The sequence below is a fragment of the Cyprinodon variegatus genome, unplaced genomic scaffold (genome assembly GCF_000732505.1).
Source record: "Cyprinodon variegatus isolate N-32 unplaced genomic scaffold, C_variegatus-1.0 Scaffold2, whole genome shotgun sequence".
Classification (NCBI taxonomy): domain Eukaryota; kingdom Metazoa; phylum Chordata; class Actinopteri; order Cyprinodontiformes; family Cyprinodontidae; genus Cyprinodon; species Cyprinodon variegatus.
The window spans coordinates 801695-816096 of record NW_015150455.1 but is presented as its reverse complement, the minus strand read 5'-3'; the positions used below and the strand labels follow the sequence as shown (position 1 = coordinate 816096).

General features: G+C 39.6%; 1 protein-coding gene across 2 annotated transcripts in view; it reads left to right on the top strand.

Moving 5' to 3' along the window:
* The window catches only part of creb5 (cAMP responsive element binding protein 5), a 45376-nt gene that overhangs the window by 25589 nt on the left and 5385 nt on the right, over positions 1-14402 (top strand). The window lies entirely within an intron of this gene.

Genomic DNA, 14402 nt, shown 5'->3' with positions numbered 1-14402 from the left:
TATATATATATATATATATATATATATATATATATATATATATATATATATATATATATATATATATATATCTCAACTTTATACTCCTAAAATCCTAACACAGTACATTGAAGTTTGTAATGTGACAATCTGTGAAAGTCAGACCTGAAGAACCCCCCCCCCACACACACACACACACACGCACACACACACACAACTTTATTTATAGTTTAAGGCAGATAATAGACGGTAGTGTGCAGTAGAAAAAAGCAGAGCCAATATAGAGAACAGGCAGAAAAAATTACAAGAAGAGAAAACAAAAATAGCAGGCAATGCGGCCACACAGTTTGTGGCACTGTTGCATTGCAGCATGAGGGTGTTGTGTTTTGGGTTTGATTTCACGGCATGGGGTCTTTCTGCATGGAGTTTGCACGTTCTCCCCCCACATGCCTGGGTTCTCTCTGGATTCCTTGGCTTCCTCTTATAGTCCAAAAACATGACTGTTAGGTTAATTTGATTATCTAAATTGTGAAGAGTGTGTGTTTGCATGGTTGTGTGCCTTTGTGTGTCTCTGTGTTGCCTTGCGACTGATGTCCTCTCCAGGGTATCTCGCCTCCCATAGACTGCTAGGAGCGGCCCCACAGCGACCCTGTCAGAATAAGAGTGAGAAGATAGATGGATGGAAAGCGGAATTAGCCAAAAATATATAAATGATTAAATAAACAATAAACAGGTGCTAAGGAATAGTCTTCCTTGGTAAAATTGAATTAACTTCTTTCAACAGTAACAGTCCTTTGTAGAATTTATCAAGATTGCCTTCTAGAACAATGTTCTCTTATTTAAGAAAATATAACAAGTCCCATATATGATGAGTATAAAAGCGGGTGATGGTCATTCCCATTTAATTAATATTACTGTATGTGAGACAAGAGTCATAAAAGCAAGTGATGATACTAAGTGGACAAAAGTAGTTGAATGGGAACAGAATTAACTGAATTAGGACCAATCCTTTTACCAGCTGCACTGAATATAATTTTAAAATTAGTTCAGTGTTTTAAAACACTCTTTTGAAATAATTTAAAAGTTCTAGAGAAAGCTTGAAAGTGTGAATTGAATCAATACAGGATGTTGCTTGCTTTTTCTTGAACAGATTTGAGCTAAACAAGATTTTGAGCATCCCTCCTAGTGTCACATCTTTTGGAAAGGAGACCTACTTGTCTTTTCAGTTGGTCAACCTCTTTGTTAGTAAACCTCTGATCATGTTCATTAGCAGCTTCTCCCAGGCCAGTGATGAAAGATGCAAATAAGGCGATTTGGTTCTTCAAGGGTGCCAAAGCCCCCTTAACCGCACTTGATCTGCAACAATAGTGTCAAATCTTACAACGTCATTGATATCACTTTGATAAGCAATGAGCTACTTACTTTTGGTGTACCCAAAGCCTCATGCTCGGACATGCTTCTTGTTGTCATACTTGTGTGTTCCTCCAATATACGTGCCAACAGTACCTGGATAATTCGTGGGGAATTAAAGACCAGTGCAGATATGATGTTGGCAGTAATGGTGATGAAAAAAACAAACAAAAAATATCACATTCCAGGGGAACCTCCTCAAATCATGTCTTACACCATCAAAGCTCAGCCCTGAATGCTATTTAATTGTTCTGTTAAATGTCCAAAAATTTATCTCAAAATAAGTTACATTACTTATGTTTGCAATAACGTTGCATACCGCAAATCTTTGTTTACTAAACAAATGAGTGCATAGTTAAAACTTGGCGAAGAAAAAGAAATCCTAATTTATGATTTGAAAACGTTGGGCGGCTGTATTGTTTGGAGTCTCCTGCAGATAGCAGGTCTTTCTGAGGAGAAACATCTTGTAGAGAGGAAAGAGGAGGTAGCAGGGGTCATCAGAAGAGTTATTGCTCTGATAGAGGAGAGCGGGAGCTGTCCCAGGGCATTTAATTCTCTCTCTTCCTCCTGCTCTCTCAAGATTGATCGCCTTTGTAGTCTTTTGAATCTCCTCAACTGTTCCTATGGTAACACACTGGGGTAACACAATATTAGTGTATTAGGCTTATCTCTCCTCTGGCCGTCATCCAGACACATCTTACCCTTTTTTCCTCCTACTATCTGTGTAATTGAATTGTAAATGCTCTGTTAGCTCTCCCATAAACATGTGCTCTCTAAATGGCTGCAGACCCCTTAACCATGCAACTTTCTGGTTTGTTGGCCGTTCAGCAACCAAATTTGGATCCATTGAGATTCTGCTCCCTGATGTCTGAACCCGACTGATGGAATTCCCTGATTGCAAGTAGAAAGTGAGAGACTAATTGTGTTATCTTGGTATATCTCCAGCACAGGTTTCATAAGCATAGACCTGGTCTCTAATGTCTATAATATCCTCGCTGGGCCCAGTCGATAAATACGGCCACGCTATCGGATAACTGGGCCATGATCAGGCCCATGTGTCCCCTGCGATGTTCTCAATCCGGGTCTAATCACATTACCGCGACCATGTTGACTTTCCGCCAATTGGAAATCTCCGTACTGTAACCCCACACCTCAGAGGCGCAGATCTGGATGGACTCTTCCTGCCCAGCATTTAGAGTGGGAGAACGACAAAGGGGGACTGAGTGGGATTCTGACAGGCATGTAAGAAATACACAGGCAGGGAGGATGGGCAAGGGAGATGAAAGCTGATACAGTATTGATGTTGTGTGAAACTTACCAGTGAAAAGTTGAAAGATTTATGTTTCTAAAGCAAAACTTGTTCTAGTATAATTTGACCTTCTCTCTATGTGAATGCACCAAGACACATTTCTTTGTGGTTGTATGATATTCTGCGACTAGAGGCACTGGTTGTAGGGTTCTCCCTCCCCTCAGAAAAAGCATGCCCCGAGCAGAGCACAGGCTAATGAAGGCTAATTGATTTTGTGGTGGGCCAGAGCAGTAGGGAGGACTGTCTCTGGTGTAAATAGTTAATGAGCCTAAGGACTGCTGTGGCCCCTGGGGGACTCATATCTGGCTCTGAGCTCTGTTTGTGCTCTTTGGGCTGAAGACTCTATCGCTGTGATTCTTTGCTGTCCAGATTTTACCCCATAAGTGCGGTCGTTTAAGTGGTAGAGCATAGCCTGATGGTGGAATAATTGACACGCCTGCCTTTGCTTAGTGCTTAGAGTCACTGTCTAAGAGTTGGAATGTTTTATTAATCTTGTTTCAAGTGTGTTTTTTCTCCTTGTTTAGGACTGGGTGCTCATGGTGCCGGGTGTGGTTGAATTCTGCTCTGTTGTGGTCCAGGGAATTGAACAGTACTTGTTGTGTGCTGGAAGTTGTGGGATAGTTGACCCTCACAGCGTGGAGGAAACACAGCAGAGATGAAGCCAAGTTCCACAGCTTGCTGGCCAAAGCATTACATCACTGCTCTGAGCCAGTTCTCCACAGGGTCTTGGAAAGCACTCCTGCACGCTTGCACATACATTTCATGCCTCAGGCTATGTGTTGTTGTCATTTTGCTTAGTGATAGATGCTTAGAAGGCAACAAACTAACATCCAAACTGAGAGAGGAAATAAGAAAATTAAAAAGAGATGTAGTAAGTATTGCACGTGCATGATGAACATGTGGAAGTGATAAAAAACGAATTCACTTTTTGTTTTTTTTACTCTGTTACAAGCGTTATATTAAGGCCCAAATGTTTTGATATCATTAAGAGTTCCCTCTTAAGCTTGAAAAGTCTCAAAATGGAGTATCTATTTTATTAGTTTGTAGCTTTCCATAAGCAGAGAGAAAAAAACAGGATGGATTTCATATTTCATATACAGCTGATATTTCTCTCCAGGATGGAGTCACAGCCAAACAGGAACAGATGAGGCAAAGCTACTATGAGAAAAACCAGAGAGAGCATAGCATTAGAGATTGAACTAACAAATACTGCAGAATAGGAGAACAGAGATAGAATGAAGCAGAATGATGAAAAGGGATCCCTATGTCCTCCAGCAGTCCAAGCCTATAGCAGTATAACTATAGAGATAGAAAGAATATAATGATTAACTGTATCAAATGCAGCACTGAGAACAAAAGTACAGAAAAGTATAGATAAAATTCAAGACACAGTGATAACCATGGAATACTTCTCAGAGTACAATATAAATTTGTTGTTGAATTTGCTTGAATCCAGATTACTATTCAATCAGATTCAGATCAGGACTCACCAGTGTTACTTTCATCAAGGCTGACGATGACTAAATCAATTCAACATTTTAGTTAACACATTCAATTAATTGAGGTTTGGGTTGCCTTGGCATTACAAGGCAATTATGTACTGTAGGTTCTCTTTGTATTTGTTTTATATCAAAACTCTATTAATTTAAATCTACTTTAATCCCTAAGCAACGGTAACTAATGGTGCAAATTTTCAGAAATGAAGCAGTATTTTTTTGTTCTTTGCTTTTTTGGATAAATGAATATTTTATTGATCTTTGTGTAATGCATAATTCAAAGTAGATCAGGAAGTGTTTGCTTTGGGATGGAAACCTTGAATGTCTAAAACCATTCCTTTGTTGTACATTTTCTTAGCTTGTCTGTCTGCTATATTAACCAATATGATGTGTTGAACTAGATCTGCTATTTTCACAACTTTTGTAAGACACGTTTTTATAAAGTAGTGCATAAATTCATAAAAAAGTTTATTTGAATTCTATAATCAAAGTTTTCTGTCCAACAGCAATAATGAACTGCACGGCAGCATTCTATACCTAGCTATTGCAGTATCTAGACAAGAACTGTCAGTCTGGTAAAGAATCTGGTTGTTATTCCAAATTGTAAAGGTTAACTTTTTTTTGCAACATAAAACTACAATAAAACATTTTTAAGTTTTAGTCAACTAAAACTGACTAAAACTATCACATATCGTAATGACTAAAGTGTGACTAAAACTACTAATAGTTTTCATCCTTAACACTAAGACTAAATCTAAGGTTGCTGTCAAAAACAACACTGGGTCTCATCAACAATAGACTTATCAGGAAATAGTGTTTTTACCAACTGAATTTGGTTTTTTCTAATTACATTTATTCATTCAAAAAAAAATTGTTCTTTTTTGCTGTTCGCTTTGGGTAGGGATGTTTTTTTTTTGATGTTCTGATAGGAGGCTCTTTAGAGGATTTACCAGAACTTGGAGTTGTTATAGATCAGGTTGGCCTTCTACCATGCTGAGCTGTCACTTTATCATGAGCCTTTGCGGAACTGTCAGGCGTTTGTTTATGTCTGCTCATGACACTGGATGCAGAAATTCTATTCAGCCTCAATAAGGACTATGTAATCTGGACAGACACATGATGTATATAAACTAATGTTAGAATGATTGAATGGTTTTTGGTGTAGGCATATAACATGACAAATACATCTTTAAAACCGAGGTACGTACATATTTGTGTTTACTGTTGTAGACCTAGAACATCTACAGTGTTATTTAAGAATAACTTGGGAAACATTGAGATACCTTGTTTTTAGTTTTTTGTGAAAACAGGAAACATCACCAGTTTTAATACAAAGCTATGGAGTAGTGTAAGTGTGGCATTAGTCTTTCAAACATATCTTCATCATTGCCTCAAGTCATACAGACCGTTTTGCAAACAGAAGACTTTCCCCATTGTTCCTCTCTCTCCTTTAAAAAAGCGCTGTGCTTTGCAGATACATCCTGGCTCGCTGTCTAATTTCAGGCCTTGAAACAGTTCTGGTGCTGGAGTATGAAAATGTGTTATTTATTATCTCCCAATTATCTATTGTTTACATTGTTACTAAGGACAATAAATTTGTCACTAAGCACTGGGGTAGGTGCTGAGATCTTTATGTGGTAAACAATACTATATGTTCTTTCAGTACAGCCCGCTCCGCTGTGGAGCTGGCACCAGAATTAGTGGATGACATAATTCTTGGCATGGTCTAAATATGCTCCTTTTTACTTGAAGGGGAAAAAAAGGGAGCTGCTCTTAATGAAACATTTCATAGCACACAGGAGAACCTATAATCTAAGTATTGATATTGGACTTGCTCATGAAAAACGTTCTTCTTTACTACGACGATATTTGCAGAAATGCAAAAGGCATGTAGATTAGAGATCAGCTAAAACCTCTAGACAGTGTGCAAGTAGAGGCTGTTTGTGTGGAGTAAAACTTTGTACTATGACGCAGCATTAGTTTTCATCTTTTACTTGAAATCTCTTCCCAGCAGCTACCACTATTAGCATATGTAGTAACCCAATATCACTCCCAATATTTTCTTTTGTTGTACCAGCGATGCACCTCTCGCTGTAAGTCTTGCGATCAGAAGCAGAAACGTGTACAATTACATAATTTAGTAATAAACATCCGTGTGAATGGTGTTATTGTCGGTTTGTGATGTCACTGCGCAGAGAGGGTGAGCTAAGACCACAGCTGAATCTGCAGGCTGCCTTAGTGAACATGTACACTGTATATGTTTGTATGTATGCACACTGTGTGTGCAAAATGCTTCTTTTCAGTGGATTGGCAGCCTCTCTGGTACTCATTGTCCGACTCGTCGAAACACAAATAACAATAAGTGCCGTAATGCGTACCCTTATGTTTGCATATCAGCTTTTGATACAGATCTGTTTTGCAGATATTTTTGTTGAATAGGATGCAGGATGCTTGCTAAGATTTTTTTTTTTATTTTTTTTTATTGATGTTCTATTGCCATGGATTTAAGCTATCTTAGCACCCTTAATCACTTAGATGGAAGTGTCTGGAAGTTTTATCAGTTTTTAAAATAAACCATAAAGCATCTCCACTTAAAATGCTTGCTCTCTGTTGGAAGTAAATTTTCTGTAACATTTATACTGTACACACAAATGATAAAGACGTAATTTTATGCAACAGATAAATATTTTTACAGCCAAATCATCCATCGTGTATATTGGCTAATATGTTACCCACATATAAAATGGAATTCAGCTCCTTCAAGTCTGAGGCTTTAGCCAATAACAGTAAAACGACTGCTCCCTCCAACGGGGGAAAATTTGTCCCAAGTATCATTGGTTCTTGAGTCAGTCACAAGTGACTGGAGTCTGATTTATGACCAGGACAGTCATTTTCTTCTGACTGAGCACAGCCACTCAAAGCTGATTTCATGTTAAGTTAATACATATAAAACAATAGCAAATAATTTTACACTTTATTCATGTATAGAGAACTGTTTAGTTTGGTTTCCATTTGTAAAATATGAAAATGCCCTCAAAGCAATATACCAAAACATAATCCTAGGAACATGACTTACTTTTTAAGTTAAAAAAAAAGACTCAGTTAAAACAGGACAGGTGTTTTTCAGATATCTCTAGATATGATGTACCGTAGGTTCAGATCCTTGAAAGAATATTTCAGCATGCGTTTTATTACCTGTGCATTTCGAGTTATCTTCTTGAAATTTAAACCTTTTAGCAAGCTTAAAACTAACTCTTTCAGGAGATCCGGTGGGTTTTCTAAATCCATCTTATAAATAGCCCCACCCCCCCAAAAAAGAAGCAGGAAAAAAACTTTCTTGACACATTAATGGGTGAAATTACTTTCTCCTGCTATGCCACCTCAAAAGCCACACAGAGATTTTAGAGACAAATCCACATCTGCTACATTTCAAATCCTTTAAGGTCTGTTTATACTAGCGTCTGTTTATTTGAGCGGATACATGTGACTCTGCTTGTGTGTGGGTTGTTATAAGCACAAGACAGCCAGCGCTGGTGCAGAACGTCGCATCTGTTTGTCTTTGAATGGCGGCGTGTTGTTTTAGGGGTGCTGATGAGGGCAGTGTATGTGAAGGCCATTTCGTCATGCTTCAGGACTCATCAATGGGACTGGACTCCAGCATAGCCAGGCGTGTGTAAACCAGCTGTCATGGACACACAGGCCAGACTGGACCGGACCAGCAGCCATCAGCTTGCCCCTTTCAGAGTCTGGACAATGCAGAGAAAAAACACTGGACTCCAACATCGATGGATGAAACAATAGATGGGTTCTTAGAGAAAAGCCCGGTAGTTTAAATCAAAGCAACTTCATTCATTTTGGTGACCCTTTTGTTGACCTTCTCATTTATAATTAAATTCATAATTAGAATATTGATCAAGTTATTTTCTGTTTTTAAAGAAATATTTACTGCAACTATAAGGTTTTACTAACTTTATAAACCTTCAGTGCACCATTTAGCTTTTACTAAATTGGATTTTGTATGTATCTGAATTCATCAAAATCATGTGACTTAGACCCACCTATTGGTTCCACAGATCTAGCCTCACATAGCCATAGTTGCTAGGCAACATAAGTTACTCTGAGGTGAGGGCAGGGCCACTTGTTGAAGTCTAGAACAACAGCTGATTACTTCAGACCATTGTAGTTGTTCAGTTTTCAACCTGACCTGGGCCACTGTTAAAGACTAATTGTGTGTCTTATTTTTGTTAAAATGCTTGAAAGGCATTTTTATAAGCAGTAATTTATAGCCAGTTTAAGCCTCTTAATGTGCATAAATATCAGCTTCTAAAACACGTAGCTTGCTTTATTGGTCTTTTATTAGAAACATTAAACATAATAATCACATCTACAAAAACATATGAGTGTTTTTGCTTGCTTTTCCCATCCAGACAAACAAAAATTAAACATTTTATTTTTCCTAACTGAACTCTCAGTTGTACTTTCAGTTCCGATTAAAAAAAAGTATCTAGATAGAGTAAATGCATAGTTAGTCTGCCTTGTATCTAGCTCTTTGAAAATGCAGTACACTAAAACAAAGTCAGTTACTGTTACTGAGCTACTTAGTCTGTGAGAGAAGTAACTAGTAACTATAACTAGTTCCTATTTTAAAGTGGTCCTTACATTTTAAATGACGGTTGTGATTAGGAATGCACCCTCCTGTCTGATCTTACAACATGTCAGTGTTTGGTCATTTGTTTATGCTTTTCTTATTCTGTCAGTCAGGGGCATTCTCTGTATTCAGCACCGTGACAGCAGGGTGTAGTGATAACCATGTGGGCTGCACCAGCACAGGGCTTTACATGAGAGGGAATAGTGGGGATATGCAGACTGGAGTCAGAGGCCCATCCATTAAGTTGACAGGGTGCAGAGGCTGCCAGGAGTTGAGCGCATGCTTTGGAGCATGCCTCCTCTGTGGTGGTGTGTGTCTCAGTGCGCCCTTACCGCCCTGGTTCCTCCGAGCACCACCAGAGAGTCTGGTCCTGGCAGAATATCCAGGCTACGTCCTTCTACCCTGTTTGTGTCTGGAGCCACAAGGAGGCTCTGTTCTGATCAACTTGGGCCAGAACCTTAGCGAGGAGAGAGAAGGCGACAGTGCAGCCCGGCGCTCCCATCAGACCGTCTGCCTCAGCGTTCCCAGAGGAAATCAGTTTAACAGTCCCCAGCTCTTGGCAAGCAGACAGAGAGGGATGGGGGGTGGGGGGTAGAAACAGGGAAGAGGTGTATGTGTGTGTGTGAGAGAGAGAGAGAAAGACAGAGGAGACCAAAGGAGGGGAGGTGTTACTGCCTTTCTGGGCGAGAGGGAAATCTAATAAAATTGAACTAATGGAGTTGTGGAGTTTAAGGGGACAGAAAGTGGGATTTGGTGCCAGGCAATGGTGGGTAACTGGCGCTGGAGGCAAAGAGGATCTAGCAGGAACCACAAACCAAACCCCTGAGTTTGAACATAGCTTGTTGAGTTTAGATTGCGAGTTAAGGGGCCCTGGGCATGCATCCATTCTCCTTCAATTTTGCAGCAAAGAAAATTCTGGAAGGAATTAGTAGACTACAATGATATTTCTAGTTTTTTTTCTGATATTGTTATTTATAGGTATGTATGAAATAAACACTCTTGTTTAGTAAACTACTGACAATTTCATTGCAATAAGGGGCAGATGGGCAAAACCCCTCAAAAAGCAGATTTTTTAAATAATATGCAATTAATGAATATGCAATAAAAGAATTCAACAACCATATGCTGTAATCCCAACCATCCATCCATCCATCCATTATCTTACGCGCTTGTCCCATTTGGGGTCGCGAGTGGTGCTGGTGCCTATCTCCAGCAGTTAATGAGCGAGAGGCGGGGTACACCCTGGACAGGTCGCCAGTCCATCGCAGGGCTGTAATCCCAACTTTGATGTTTTTTACATGTCCTCTATCAGGCTTTGTTTTTATATATGGTTACCACCGTACATCTGTTATCAGAACAATTAGTAGAAGCTCTAATTTGCCCGTAAGCTTTGAGCTTGATCTCCATTTTCAGTTAAAGCTTTAACCTATGAGTTGTGATTTTTTTTTTTTATTAAGAAAGTTTTGATCAGTTCACTTTAATGTTCCAAAATGTGGTTCATTGTATTGACTATTCTGTGTTTGCTAAATCATGTCAGATTTGATCTTCAGTCTGATCTTCTGTTCAGGATAACAAGAAGAGTGTCTCAACTCTGAAGCAGTTGTAATAAAAAGGAGTTGTTCGAATAACAAATGCAATAACAATGTATAACCTCAGCTTCAGTCCTCTTTAGTCATTTACAACTTCCACGCCAACAAGTGTTGTTGTTAGCCACCTGGTTTTATGATGTGTGCACCGTTTGGAAAAAAATTGATCTTTGTATCTCTGAACCATTTGGATTCTCCATCCTTTTTGTTAAACAGGCACAGACAGTAGCTTTGATTTTTAGCTTAGATTTGTCTGCAGTCTGGTTTTATTAGAGGAGTAGGATCTCCATTTAAAACTTTGATCTCTTTGTCGTTAAACTGTGACACCACAGACTGGTTAAATCTTTCTAACCTCCTATAAGGCGCCAGAGGGCCACAGGTCCTCCAGATAGCGCACCGCTCCACTTTTAAGGGGAATAAAAGTGTTCACCCTGACCTCGCTTGGTTTGATTTACCCATCCCCAGCCAGGCATGGTCCTCTCCCTTCCTCTCCTGTACCTGCACCCCGCTCCTGCTTTCTCCTCTCAGGGTTAATAGATATGAAGTCATCTGGTGGAAGAGAAACCGGTGTGTGTTCTCAGGAGGTGCCCAGAGCACTCAGAGGCACATCACTCAGAGGCCTGTCGTGTCAGGGAGGAAACAGCAATTAATAAATATCATTAATGGGTGATCACCTGGTCTCAGTGAAGCCACATAAATGTGAGAGGCCTAAAAAATTGAGTGGGAGTAGGAAGGTCAGGGGGCAAAGGTCTAAGAGGATAGCTTCCCTCTGAGTAAAACTCCAGCTGAATCAGGGTTTTTCCCCCAAAAATCGATACCCCCGCTACTTTCAGCACATTGTAAATGCATGAAATGTTCTGTCAAACACATGTATTTATGCTGCTGTTTGATGGAATTACGACGGTAAAAGCCAACCATGTCTTAGTGGTGTCACTTAGACCGCATTTTCTTGTCTCTTTACCATGTTTTCCTATTTTTTATTTATTTCTTAACAGCAGCAGCACCGTAGATGCTATCCAAGCTGCAAGACGTCCATGCTGCCACAGGCTAACACCTGCACTCTTTTAATGACTGTTTTCTGTGCCGGCTATGCTTGCTGCAAGAGAAATGTAAATGTATGCATGTGTGTGCATGTGTTGTGTGTGTGTGTTATTAAAGTAAAATGCACACAGTGGTTAAGTTCCTGTGCTCAGCAGAGTCTGGGGAAATACAACCTTGTGTTAAAAAGTCATTAGGGAGCTGATGAAGGTGTTTGAGAGTCACAGCCTGCTCATCATCGCTCTGCTAACGTCCCTTAGTTGCGTCACTGTGGTTCTGGATACAAAGGCTTAAAGTTTTGGCCGAACAGAGATTTAACTCCAGATGGAGCAGGCGCGGACACTTGTGCAGTGATAGCTTCGGGAATAGACTTATTGTCACGGTAAGGCTTTTTTCTTTCAGCACAATCTGTGAATCTGACTTTATATTAGGTTCTACTGTTTAAAAAATATTATGTGTTACCTTATGGATTCAGTGTTTTATTGTTATTCGATAGAGTAGCAGAGTTCCCATGGTTTTTATGATGCAGCAGGTTTTAAATTGAACAGGAAATAATTTTAATTTACCTGTAATAATACCTTTATTACAGTGATGGGGAGCCCTTCTTTAGTTTTTGCTCCATGACTACAAATAACAGCTGCATTTATACTGGGGTGTAGTTTCAGTCAGCTGACTGGCAGTTTGCAGCAACAGGTGAACAAAAGGCACTGCTGCATTTGCAATGGGGCTGATGCGGGAAGAGAAAACTGTGATTGAGCTTTAACTTTGTATGGGATCTCATTTAAGGAATTTAAAGTGTAATAAAGGAAGGAAGGAAAATGTTTAGGATATTTAAAGTCATGTTGTGTTAGGAAGGATTTAAAGCGGCCTAGTCACACATTATGAATAGCAAATTTACTATGTGTAAAGTCACAGTATGTGTCTATAGAAGCCTTTAAATCAGTTAATTTCACAGAAACACATCCAGAGGACAAGTTAAATAAAAAAGAAAAATATCAGCTTCTTTACTAGACACAATTTCATTCAGTAAGTCAGTAAATAACCAGCCAGTGTAAACAGGTCAACTTCATTAATTGCACTTCGTAATGCAGATGTCCTTTAAGCTAGAGTTCTTTTAAGGTTAATGTTCTGCTTTTTTTTTTTTTTTTTNCTTCTTTTCAGTGGATTGGCAGCCTCTCTGGTACTCATTGTCCGACTCGTCGAAACACAAATAACAATAAGTGCCGTAATGCGTACCCTTATGTTGGCATATCAGCTTTTGATACAGATCTGTTTTGCAGATATTTTTGTTGAATAGGATGCAGGATGCTTGCTAAGATTTTTTTTTTTTTTTTTTTTTTTTTTTTTTTTTTTTTTTTTTTTTGACCCTCCCTGCTACAACATGTGTAGCCGCCCCTCAGCTCTCTGCCCTGCCTCTGTGCTTCGACACTCGCTGGCCTCTCTAAATTCAGGCTAATTCAATTAACAAACACACACTGCTGCGCTGCCAGCTGGAAACCTCCCAGAGTCACTGATAAGTGAGCAACCCATTGTCCTGGGGTGATTGTGTTTAAGGAACAGACAGAGGAACCCACCTAATCCTTCCTCACCTCTGCTCTCTTTCACTCCTGTTGTTGCATTTCACCTTCCTCCTTTGCTCCTGCCTGAGCAATATTCTTCCTAATATATCTGTGAGGACACTGTCTGTTTAAACATGACTGGTTTTCTTTTTAACAACAGGAGCTAATTTCCCCTCTGGTGCATACTGGCCAGCAGAAAGCTGATGCAAAGGTGTTTTTAGTCCAACCTGTAAAAACATCTTCGATCACACAGATCTGTAACACTTTTAAAGTTTTTTTAAAGCTGGATAGCATCTTGCTCTGTGTTACACGTCATATTTGGTATTGCTGTTCACTGTTAAGACGTGAGGGCTGTGGGAAGAACTGTTAGTGGGAAGAAATACAAACCCCTTGAATTACCCACTGAGCTGCAGGGCCTGTGGACATCCCACTATGAGTTAGTTTAGCTTCTGTGGTATGTTAACAACTATCTCACTGGTTACAAAAAAAGAAGGACCATGGCTCTTAATTCTCATGTGGCGGCATTGACGGTGTTTCACTAAGTGTGATAATGAAGAGAAGATTGGATTTGTCAACTCTGTGCTAGCCCTGTTTGAAATTAACACTTGTAATGTGCAAAAGATAAAGCTGCAGAAAAGAAACTCCTGTCACAATGTGTGACATCTTCTGGTATGCCAAACAGAAACTATAGTTAGCTGAAACAGGCTCTACAAGGTCATAATTTCCCTGTGCAGGTTTCATGTGCAATCCTGTGTATCACCCTCTGCATGGAAAACAAGGTAAGAAGAACTAAAGTAATTATAGTAGTAAAATCTAAAACAATCTAGCAGATGTAATCTTCTTTGTCTTAAAAAAACAACAACTCTGCCTGTAAAAAAGGTTTGTGCTCTTAAGACGGTGTGAGCGAGCTGAGGCTTTTGCCACGGTCATGTCTCAGCATCGTGAGCGGGACCAGCTGGATGCCATTCCCAATGGGAATCATGAATGTGAAGGTTGTTAAAAAATATGAAGCCTTGCACTAAGCATGGACTCAGTAACAGCAGCTGGTTGGTAGGGGGAAGGGAACTGGGAGAGAAATTGTCGCACTGGGAATGAGTTTAAAAAGAGGAATTTTTAACAGTAGCCATGGGAGGAATGTGTTTTGGGGCATTGTGACTAGGAAATGGTATACACACAACATTATAAATGTTAATATCAGAGTTTAAAAGCTTAAAATCCACACAGGTCACTTTTTTTTATGTCTGCGTCTGTGCTTTTCTTCATACCATGCCAAGAAAAACAGAGCAGAGGAGACGGGCGTTTGGCAAACATGTGGAACACAACTGCACCTTTAGTGCGTCTCCCTCTGGTCTCGCTCATAGACAGCTCAAAGACACA